The sequence below is a fragment of the Galeopterus variegatus genome, unplaced genomic scaffold (assembly GCF_000696425.1).
Source record: "Galeopterus variegatus unplaced genomic scaffold, G_variegatus-3.0.2 Scaffold7374, whole genome shotgun sequence".
Taxonomy (NCBI): domain Eukaryota; kingdom Metazoa; phylum Chordata; class Mammalia; order Dermoptera; family Cynocephalidae; genus Galeopterus; species Galeopterus variegatus.
Genome location: NW_007733485.1, coordinates 75,510 through 85,780, shown reverse-complemented (window position 1 = coordinate 85,780; position 10,271 = coordinate 75,510).

Sequence of the window (10,271 nt, the reverse complement as noted above, 5' to 3'; positions counted from 1 at the left end):
GCATGAAGCCTCACTGCCTAGTGGGCACTGTGAGGGCAAAGGCAAATTTAAAGTAAGAAGCTAATGCTCTTGCAAAAATGAGAAGAGATGTCTCCCTCCCTTTTCTGAGAGTGTCTACTTAAAAAACTTGTATTTGTAAGATCTTTCCTGCCACTTTGAAATGTAGATAAATCTGTTTAAAAGCTAAGTAAGCCTCTTGCCAGCTTTATGACCCAGAAATGTCTCTCTCTAACACCTAGGAACCATCTCTTAGGAAATTAAGCATCTGAGGAAGATGGAGCCCTACCTCCCAGTAAAAGACGGGAACCTAAATTTGTGGGGGCCCTGCTCCCAGTTGCAAAACTACCTCCTGTCATAAAATAGGAGCAGTAAATTTTTCTTTTGTATAAAACCAACTATCTAACTCAGATGACCACCCCAATTACAACTATATTTCCCTAAATGTGGGAAACTACCATGTGGACAAAGGTGAAATGATGTGTGGACAGTGGTCACAGTGTGCAGTGCTGTGTGGACGATGGTCCCAGTGTGCAGTGCTGTGTGGACGATGGTCACAGTATGCAGTGCTGTGTGGATGACGGTCACAGTATGCAGTGCTGTGTGGACGACGGTCCCAGTGTGCAGTGCTGTGTGGACGACGGTCCCAGTGTGCAGTGCTGTGTGGACGATGGTCCCAGTGTGCAGTGCTGTGTGGACGACGGTCCCAGTGTGCAGTGCTGTGTGGATGATGGTCACAGTGTGCAGTGCTGTGTGGATGATGGTCACAGTGTGCAATGCCATGGGGACGATGAGCACAGTATGCACCATACAGTTCCTCTACCTATTTAGTCCCACTTTCTCCCCAGCTCCTCTTCCTGTCCAGTTCCCTTTTCTGTCCAGGTCCCCTTCCTGTCCAGTTCTCCTTCCTGTCCATTTCCCCTTCCTGTCCAGTCCCTCTTCTTGTCCCATTCATTTCCCTTCCTGTCCAGTCCCTCTTCCTGTCCCGTTCATTTCCCTTCCTGTCTAGTCCCCTTCCCGTCCAGTTCCCCTTCCTGTCTAGTCCCCTTCTCATCCAGTTCCCCTTCCTGTCTAGTTCCCTTCCTGTCCAGTTCCCCTTCCTGTCTAGTCCCCTTCCCGTCCAGTTCCCCTTCCTGTCTAGTCCCCTTCTCATCCAGTTCCCCTTCCTGTCTAGTCCCCTTCCTGTCCAGTTCCCCTTCCTGTCTAGTCTCCTTCCCGTCCAGTTCCCCTTCCTGTCTAGTCCCCTTCCCGTCCAGTTCCCCTTCCTGTCTAGTCCCCTTCCCGTCCAGTTCCCCTTCCTGTCTAGTCCCCTTCCCGTCCAGTTCCCCTTCCTGTCTAGTCCCCTTCCCGTCCAGTTCCCCTTCCTGTCTAGTCCCCTTCCCGTCCAGTTCCCCTTCCTGTCTAGTCCCCTTCCCGTCCAGTTCCCCTTCCTGTCTAGTCCCCTTCCCGTCCAGTTCCCCTTCCTGTCTAGTCCCCTTCTCATCCAGTTCCCCTTCCTGTCTAGTTCCCTTCCTGTCCAGTTCCCCTTCCTGTCTAGTCCCCTTCTCATCCAGTTCCCCTTCCTGTCTAGTTCCCTTCCTGTCCAGTTCCCCTTCCTGTCTAGTCCCCTTCCCGTCCAGTTCCCCTTTCAGTTTGGTTCCCTTCCTGTCTAGTTTCTCTTGGCATCCAGGATAAATCCCAGAACAAGCAGAAAACCAAAGCTCAGGGCCTGGCACAGAAGTCATTCAATTGTGTAGATGTTACTACAGTTGCTGCGACCAGGGCTGTGGTTATTGTCATTATAGTCATTATTAGTATTCTCATGCTTCCCCTGCCCCTCAGCTCTTTTAGTTGCAAACACATATTATCAATTGTAAAGAAGTTTTTTTTTTTTTAATTCACTGTGTTTTTATTTTATTTTATTTTTTTTCCTTTTTTGTCTTTTTTACTGACTGGTAACGGGATCACAACCCTCGGTGTTGTGCCCGTACTGGGGACCGGCAATGGGATCACAACCCTCGGTGTTGCGCCCGCACCACGCTCAGCCAGTGAGCGGGAACTGGTCTCCACATGGGATCCGAACCCTTGGCGGGAGTGCCACCGCGCTCCCAAGTGGCGCACTCTCCAGTGCACCACCGGCCTGGCCCCTAAATTCACTGTGTTTTTAAATATTAGCACTGGGTTAAATTAATGGCCAGATGTTCATTCTTTTAAATCTCCAAATTCCATTTATGTGATCTTATTTCCTTAGAATAACTCTTGAACTATTATACCATAGTGACCCTTTGGATTTCTTTTAAGTTATATGAAATTTTAAGCAAGTATTCTTGGTAGGATTGAGCCTACATCCTAATATTTTTAAGGACTTTTTTTTTTTTTAGAGCAGATCTATGTTCATAACTAAATTGAGAGGAAGGTACAGAGATTTCCCATATAAATTCACAGTATCCACCACTATCAACATCCTTCCACCAGAGTAGTGCATTTGTCACGATTCATGAACCAACATTGACACGTCACTATCACCCGGAGTGCAGAGTTTACATTAGGGTTCACTCTTGCTGTTGTACGTTTTGTGGGTTTGGACACACGCATAATTTATGTGTCCACCATTGTAGTATCATACAGCGTAGTGTGTCACTATCACCCGGAGTGCAGAGTTTACATTAGGGTTCACTCTTGCTGTTGTACGTTCTGTGGGTTTGGACACACGCATAATTTATGTGTCCACCATTGTAGTATCATACAGCGTAGTGTTATTGCCCTAAAAATCCTCTGTGCTCTTCCTATTCATGCTTCCCTAACCCCTGATAGCCATTGATCTTTTTGCTCAAAATAAACTTGATTTTATTTTTAAAATTTATTTATTCTTTTTTGGGGAGCTGGCTGGTGTGGGGATCTGAACCCATGACCTTGGTGTTATAACACTGTGCTCTAACCAACTGAGCTCACTGGCCAGCCCCAAAAGAAACTTTAGATGCCACCTTCAAGTACCAGGTTTGGTCTATGAGCCTCCAGTTGGCAGCCTGGGCCTCACATGTCTGGATGCTCTCCCTGGACACCTGCTGTGTGTCCTTCCCCAGTGAAGCGAGAAGGGCAGCTTAGGTTAGGATGATCTGGACAGAGACTGCAGGCACAGCGTGGAACACCCCTCAGTGCCTGTTTCTCTGAGTTCCCTGGGAGGACAGGAGAGGACTTTACAGGAGGGGCCTTCCTCTGGCAGGTGGAGTGGTTGGTGGCGGACCTCAGGCCTTTGGCCTCCCTAGCACAGATTCTCTTTTCCTAAGATCCCAGAAGAGAAGAACATGGGCTGGTTGCACTCAAAATCATGTGCTGGCAGAGCCCAAAGGGTCTTGGGGAAATGCCTGCCCAACACCTGCCTTTTATAAGCCGAGAAATGAAGCCAGCGAAGTTGAGAAACATCACAAAGATGCCCCCAGGATGTCCTGGAGAGCAGCTCAGCGTCCAGGTCTCAAGGAAGCTCTGTGAGTGCAGCAGGCCCTGCTAGGCCTCATGGTGGCCTGAGAGCAGGGGATGTGCAGGGGAACACATCCTCACCAGAGGAGGCTGGAGGCAAGGTGATGGGGAAACCCCGTGTGTGCTGCTCTTGGGTTGTTGGAGCGCAGGCTTGTGCTTGTCCAACTTCAGTGACTAAAAGGGGACCCGCCCACCCATTCCACAGCTCTCCCAGCTCTCACGTGGCTTCCCCTCCAACAGAAGAAAGACGCCTGTGGCTGAGATCGGGGCCTGGGAGGAAGCGGGGGGAGCTTCGGCTGTGCTTCCCAGGGAATCAAGCCCCAGGCCTACTGGGGAAGGCCTGCCTTGGTGTGATGGGAACCAAGATCTACGGATATACCTGTGCCCACCTGGAGGGACTCTGTGCTTCATCATCATTGCTGAGCATCCATCGGTCACCACGCTCAGGAGAGGGGACACACAGGAGGAGGGGTGCAGCAGAGGCACAAGTGGAGGGCCACAGAAGAAGAGCAGGCAGGAGCAGGTGGCTGTCAAAGCTGGAACCTGGCTAGGTGAGGGTGTGGGGTGGGGGCGGGCAGCAGGCACCCCAGGTGCACTGAGCGGGTGTCCTGAGGTGGAAGGGCTGCAGGAGAATGCCTTATCTTGTGCAGCGCAGCAGGGCATCTTGAAATAGTCCTTAGTGGGAATGTTGGAATTTTGCTCTTTTAAATGCGTGCTGCCCTGTGCTGCCCCACAGTCTACATAAAAGCAAAGCATCTCATTCATCTCTGTCCACAGAGCCTGGAAGATGCTGCCACCCTGTTTAATAAAGGGGAAAAAATATGCATGCCAGACACCTGAAAGAGGTGACAATAAGGAGGCTCCTTACTCGGAGGGGGAGGGGACACATCCTGCTGCTAGTGGCTGCGGCACCTCCCTGGGGGAGAGGTCTGTGCTGGGCCAACACCGCCCCCTTGGAGCCCCTGGGCTGAGTCAGTTGGTCCTAGTGACAGAGGGGCTATGGGAGAAATGTGTTCACAGCTCTGGCCACTGTCACGTAAAAGGACCAAAACACTGCTTGGTCCAGCAACATTGGGGCCAAGATGCTTACTTGAAAGGTCGGAACTGTCTGCAGGAGAGACCCAATGCATTTTCATCAAATTGAGTTGAGTCCAGCAGTGATTTTACCCAATCCCCGGAAAACCTGTCTCCAAAAGCTCTTCCACTCCTGAATCCTAGGAGAGAACTATTTTTAGTGAGTGTTTTGTATCATAAGGTGAACGATTGTGGTTAAAGCCAGCTGGGGGCTTATCTAATCAAGACGTTCTTGGAAGTGTTTATTCTCACCCCTGCCACCAACCCCCTCTGTTTGGAGAACAAAACCCTGGCAGCTCCTTCCAGCACTGCAAATCCAATGCCTGGAGAAAGCAGCCACCTTGAAAACAAGACAAGAGCCTGGGCTATGGAGTCTGGGCCCTGCTGTCCGCACCAGCATCTTCAGCCTTGTTTCATGCCTCCTTCGTCCCTTAAATGAATCTCATCAGCGAGTATCAACCCTTGGAGGGGCCTCAAGAGAGGCTCGCTTGCTCCAGCCCATGAATTTTACATGTTTTCACAAATGTGTGGATATTGAGTGATAGGGATTTATCTACTGACAGACACACAGACAGACTCTTTTGTAGTTTTCTGTCCTACATCATTGACTATTCCAGATACCATGTCCATCCAAGAAATCTTGGCTGTGATAAAAACTCTCCTTGACCAAGCTTTAGTCAAGTTCCTCTGAGTCCTCTTCTCAAATAGGCTTTGACCTCGGGCTTCTGTCCTTGCCGAGTCCAGTTTCAGCAACAATCCTAGTAAACCAGTTTAGAGAGAATCCTCCCACCCTCCGTACCTGATGAGGCTCCTCACCTCCCACCATCCCCCAGGCGATGTCTGATTACCTGGCCTGCCTTCTGCAAGAATCCTGCTAGGTCTATTTAGCTAGAATCCCCTACCCTTTTAGTAATGTTCCATCCACCAAGCCTTCCAACCTTTTCTTTGGCTGTAAATCCCCGCTTGTCCTTGCTATATTTGGAACTGAGTCCATTCTAGGCTGAGGCCTCTTTCCCACTATTGCAATAGTTTCTGAATAATATCTGTTTTTACCACTTTAGCTACTATCTGGCTTTGGTTCTCTTTAATAGCTGTTAGGATAGACCTTATCTTCCCTGAGCAACTGCTATGCCTTTTGCTCAAAACCATAGATGCTTGCCTGTTCCAATGCCAATTCTTCAGTCAGCTAAGTGTCCTACAATTCAATTCAAATCGGACATAAACCACCTGGCACAGATCCTACAGGTTAAAGGTCAAGGTTCCCAACAAGGCTGTCCCCACTTCAAACACCAGCTACAAAGTGAAGCCCCTACTTCTGCCCACCTACTGCAAATTCAGGGGTTCCCACAATCCTCCTGAGGTTTGCTAATTTGCTAAAATGACCCACAGAATGCAGAACAGTGCTGTATTTACCATTATCATTTAATTATAAATAAAGGCTGTGGATGAGTAGCCAGATGAAGAGTATGTGGGTATACATACCCCACCAGTATGTATGGTGGGGTCCAGGAGGGTTCTGAGCACAGGAGCTTCTGTCCCCATGGAGTTGGGGTGCACCACCCTCCCAGTACATTGACATGGTCATCATGCTGATGGTGCTGTTTTTCCTCCTTAAGAGAGACAGTGGCCACCTGAAAGGCACCGAGATGCTGAGTAGCTGGTAAACCCTGCCATGTAAGGACTGGTCCAAGGCACCAAGAGCCCTACCCTGAGAATATCCTCAGACATGGGACGGTCTGCAGGTAGACATGGAGCAGAAGCTTCCAGCTGCCTTCCGGGGCTGCTCGCAAGGGAAGAAGCCACGGGAAGGCAGATTTTGGCAAAACCGTAGGAACACTTTCTAATAAATAGAGCTACTCTGCCAGGGAGCCACCCCCTGGTGAATGGTGTTCTTCCAGGACAGGAATTCAAGCCAGGCTCGGTGACGGTCCAGCCAGCAGGCTGTTGGGCTGGTTCTGCACTCAGTATGGTCAACTGCATCTAAGGACTTACCTAGTCCTCGCTTCACTCTAAGTGGACTTAGAGAAGTGATTCAAATAGCTCACATGACTCAGAGATTATGCAGTGCTGAGGAAATGTTATAGTTCTGTATGTTTTCAACTTGCTTTTGGTGTCTCCATTTGCCTCTGCCTCCATTCTCATGTTAAACATGTTTTTAAAACTCCCTAGTATACATACTCTTATTTTTTAAGTGTTCCTTACATCCAACAAACTACATGAGTTCCATCAACACGAAATGACTTATCCACAACACTGAGTGTTTAAAGATTTTCTTTGTTCCCTGATTTCTTCCTTTCTTTTTACAGTCCCTAAGGAAGAATATGTCAGATTACATCTTAATGGGATTAAAGCCCCAAAAAGCAGCCAGCAGTGTCCTGGAGGTAATTTTCACTAAAGTAAAAATCATAAAAAGCTGAAACTAGTGCAGATCTTTGGGTTTTGATTTTTAATTAGCAATTAATTGGCTTGTTAATTTTTTGTTCTTATCTTTCCCATGTTATTATTAATGTGCCTCATATCCCCTTCTCAACACTTTGACTGGGGAAACCAGTTTCCTATCCCTGGTTATCAGTCTTATTTTGAATTTCCTTTTGTTCAAGCAAGGACACATTCATCTCCTTTCAACCTCTGGCAGAGATATGGGGTTTGGAGGACAAATTGGTGGCTTTAACAGAGTGAGTAGAGGAAGTGCGGTCTTTCACAGGACTTCTTTCTTTCTTTCTTTCTTAGCCCAGTGCTATGACTTGCAGATTATTAATCGTGTGTATCTGTACCACTGTGCCATAATCCTGCATGTATACAGGTATGTTGGCTTCTTAGGTCACTTTCCTTGTAATTTTCAGACCTTCTTTGCCAACACATAAATAACATCTTCCCTCTGCCATTGCCTCTCTCACTCCATACACAGGTATTACCTTTCCTTTTGTGTTTAGGAAGGTGAGGATGTATTCAGATCTTCTCTTTATTATTTTCTCTTCTGCTTCATTGATTTGTCTATCACACCAGTAGCTCATCTGTTCATTGACTAAATGATTTTGTCTTTATATCATATGAAAGGCAGTGTCTTAGTTCATTTTCTTTCTTGTAACAGAATACCTGAAACTGGGTAATTTATAAAGAAAAGAAATTTATTTCTTGCCGTTCTGGAGGCTGGGAAGTCCAAAGTCAAGGGAGGACCTTCCTCCTGGCTGGGACTATTTGCACAGCCCTGAGGTGGCACAAGGCATCACATGGCAAGAGGGCAAGAGTGTGTTAACGTGCCTCTTCCTCTGCTTATAAAGTCACCAGTTTCACTCCCACGATAACCCATTAATCAACTCATCCATTAACCCATGAATCCATGAATCCATGAATGAATGAATCCGTTCATGAGGACAGAGCCCTCATGATCCAATCACTTCTCAAAGACCCCACCTCTCAATTCCACCACATCAGGGATTAAATTTCAACATGAGCTTTGGAGGGGACAGACGTTCAAACCATAGCAGGCAGTCTATTCCACATATCATTACTCCTCTTTCTAAAAAATTTCTTTGTTCATCTCAATTACTTACTTTTCCAAATAAACTCTCAGATGACATTGCCAACAACTTAAAAAAAACTCATCGTCATTTTCTTTGAACATTAAACTTACAAGTGGAATAAATCCAAGGAGCAGGACACGGGAAGAGATGGACTGTGTCGTCAATCGTGCGGGCACAACTGGCTAGCCATACTGTAAAGCTGGAATCCATGTCTTACTCAGAACATCAAAGCAAGTTGCATAAAGATTTAAATGTAAAGAATAAGGCAAAAAAATGGTTGCAATTCCAGTCCAGGACAGGGTGGAGGAGGCACACTCCAGCTGTCCCTCCCACTGAACGCAGCTGTGAGCCTGGACAGCGTGCATGAAGCAATGGCTCAAGAACCCTGAAAAGGAAATAATAGCAGGTGGCTTGAGCGGTGGACAAGAAATTGAAGTGCCACTGAACCAGTGGTAGCTTCCTGTTCTGTTTTCTTCCTTGGTATCCCATCTCCAGACTGAGGCTCCCCAAAGCCCAGAAGTGGGCCCTGACAGGGACAGAGAGAGCTCCAGGAGAAGCCCTCTAGCTCTGGCTAAGAGGGAAAAGAGACTCTAGCACTCAGAAAGAGTGGGTGGAATCTTCCCACTTTTTTCCTTTGTTTTCCTCTATTCTCCACTCTCCAGCCCTCAGGCAATCCCCCAGTGGCAGGAGTGGTAGGAGAGACAGCAACAGCAAAGGTCCCTAGGTGCTTAAAACTCTAGGGAAAGTAGCCTCCCTCCAAAATTAGAAGAGCTGGCATCCCATGAGAGTGGGGCTGCCGTAGCAAATTACCACAGACTTGGTGGCTTCCAACAGCAGAAGTTTAACCTATCACAGACCTGGAGGTCAGAGTCTGAAATCAAGGTGTAGCAGGATCGCTGTCCCTGCAGAGGCTCTGGGGAGCATCCTTCCTGCCTCTTCCAGCTTGTGGTGGCTCCAGGTGCCCCTTACTCACAGAAGTGTCACTCCAGGCTCTGCCTCCCATCCTCACATGGTCTCCTTCTCCCTCTGTGCCTGTATCCAAATTGTCCTCTTCTTATAAGGACGCTTGTCATTTAGGGCCCACCCTAAATCCAGGATGAGTTCATCTCGAAATCCTTAACTAATTACATATGCAAAGCCCCCCTTTCCAAATGACGTCACGTTCTGAGGTTCTGGGGGGTGTGGATTTCATGGGAGACACTGTTTGACCCCCTTACAATAGGTAAGGAATATTAGTCAGCACTTCCCCTTTTCGTAGACCTTCGGTCTCAGGTTCCCTAACCCATTTAACCACAGTAAAATGAGCGTAGCAAGATAACGAAAGGTAGCTCCTTGCATTTTTCATTTTTAGTGTTTGTCTTCTCACTTCTGAATAACTTTTCTATTCCTCCTTCCCTCCTCTGTCTCTTTTTCCCATCCTAGCACCCCAGAATGTACTGCAATATTTTATGAGGTCCCAGGCCTCTGCAATGGACCTCTTATCTTGGTTTTGTAGCCTCTGAATGATATTCCAAAGAGGGAGTGGAGTTGGTATTAGGCCCTCCTTGTGAGGAGGGAGCTTTGCCAGGCGGAGCAGTGGGTGGTCCATGTGGCCAGCACGCAGTGCTCAGGGACAGCCTCTCTGCAGGATGGAGAGCAGCTTACAGCAAGCACCCTAGGGAGCTGTGTTGTGCTTACAAGTCTAGGCAGTGGAAGGCACTGGATCTTTCTGGGAAGAGGCCTAATTGGAGCTGTGAGCTGTGGTTCACAGTAGCTAGCATGGAGAAGCCAGGAGGGATGGGAGACTNTGGAGCTGTGAGCTGTGGTTCACAGTAGCTAGCATGGAGAAGCCAGGAGGGATGGGAGACTTGAGCAGTGCGGGTTTTTGGGGGTGATTTGCTTAGTCCAGACAAGAATTGAGAGTGTGCACAGTAAGACCATGACTTCAGAGCAGGAGATGAGGGGCAGTTGGCAGAGACCCGATAGGATTTGTGAAGGGTGAGGGAGATAGGGAGGGGGAGTGGGAGGGGGCAGGTAGCAGGGAAGGGAGGTGTATGCTTCAGAATGGGACTATGCTGTCTTCTCTACTCACCTGCTGCAGAATCTTAGACCCCAGCTCACCTGCCCATCTCTTGCAGGTGGCAGTGTGGCCCCTTCACTGTGCTGCATCCAGTGACTGGCCTATGTGAGAGTGTGGGGACCTGTTCCCCCCCCCCAAATGAGCCACTTCTGCAGCGCTCA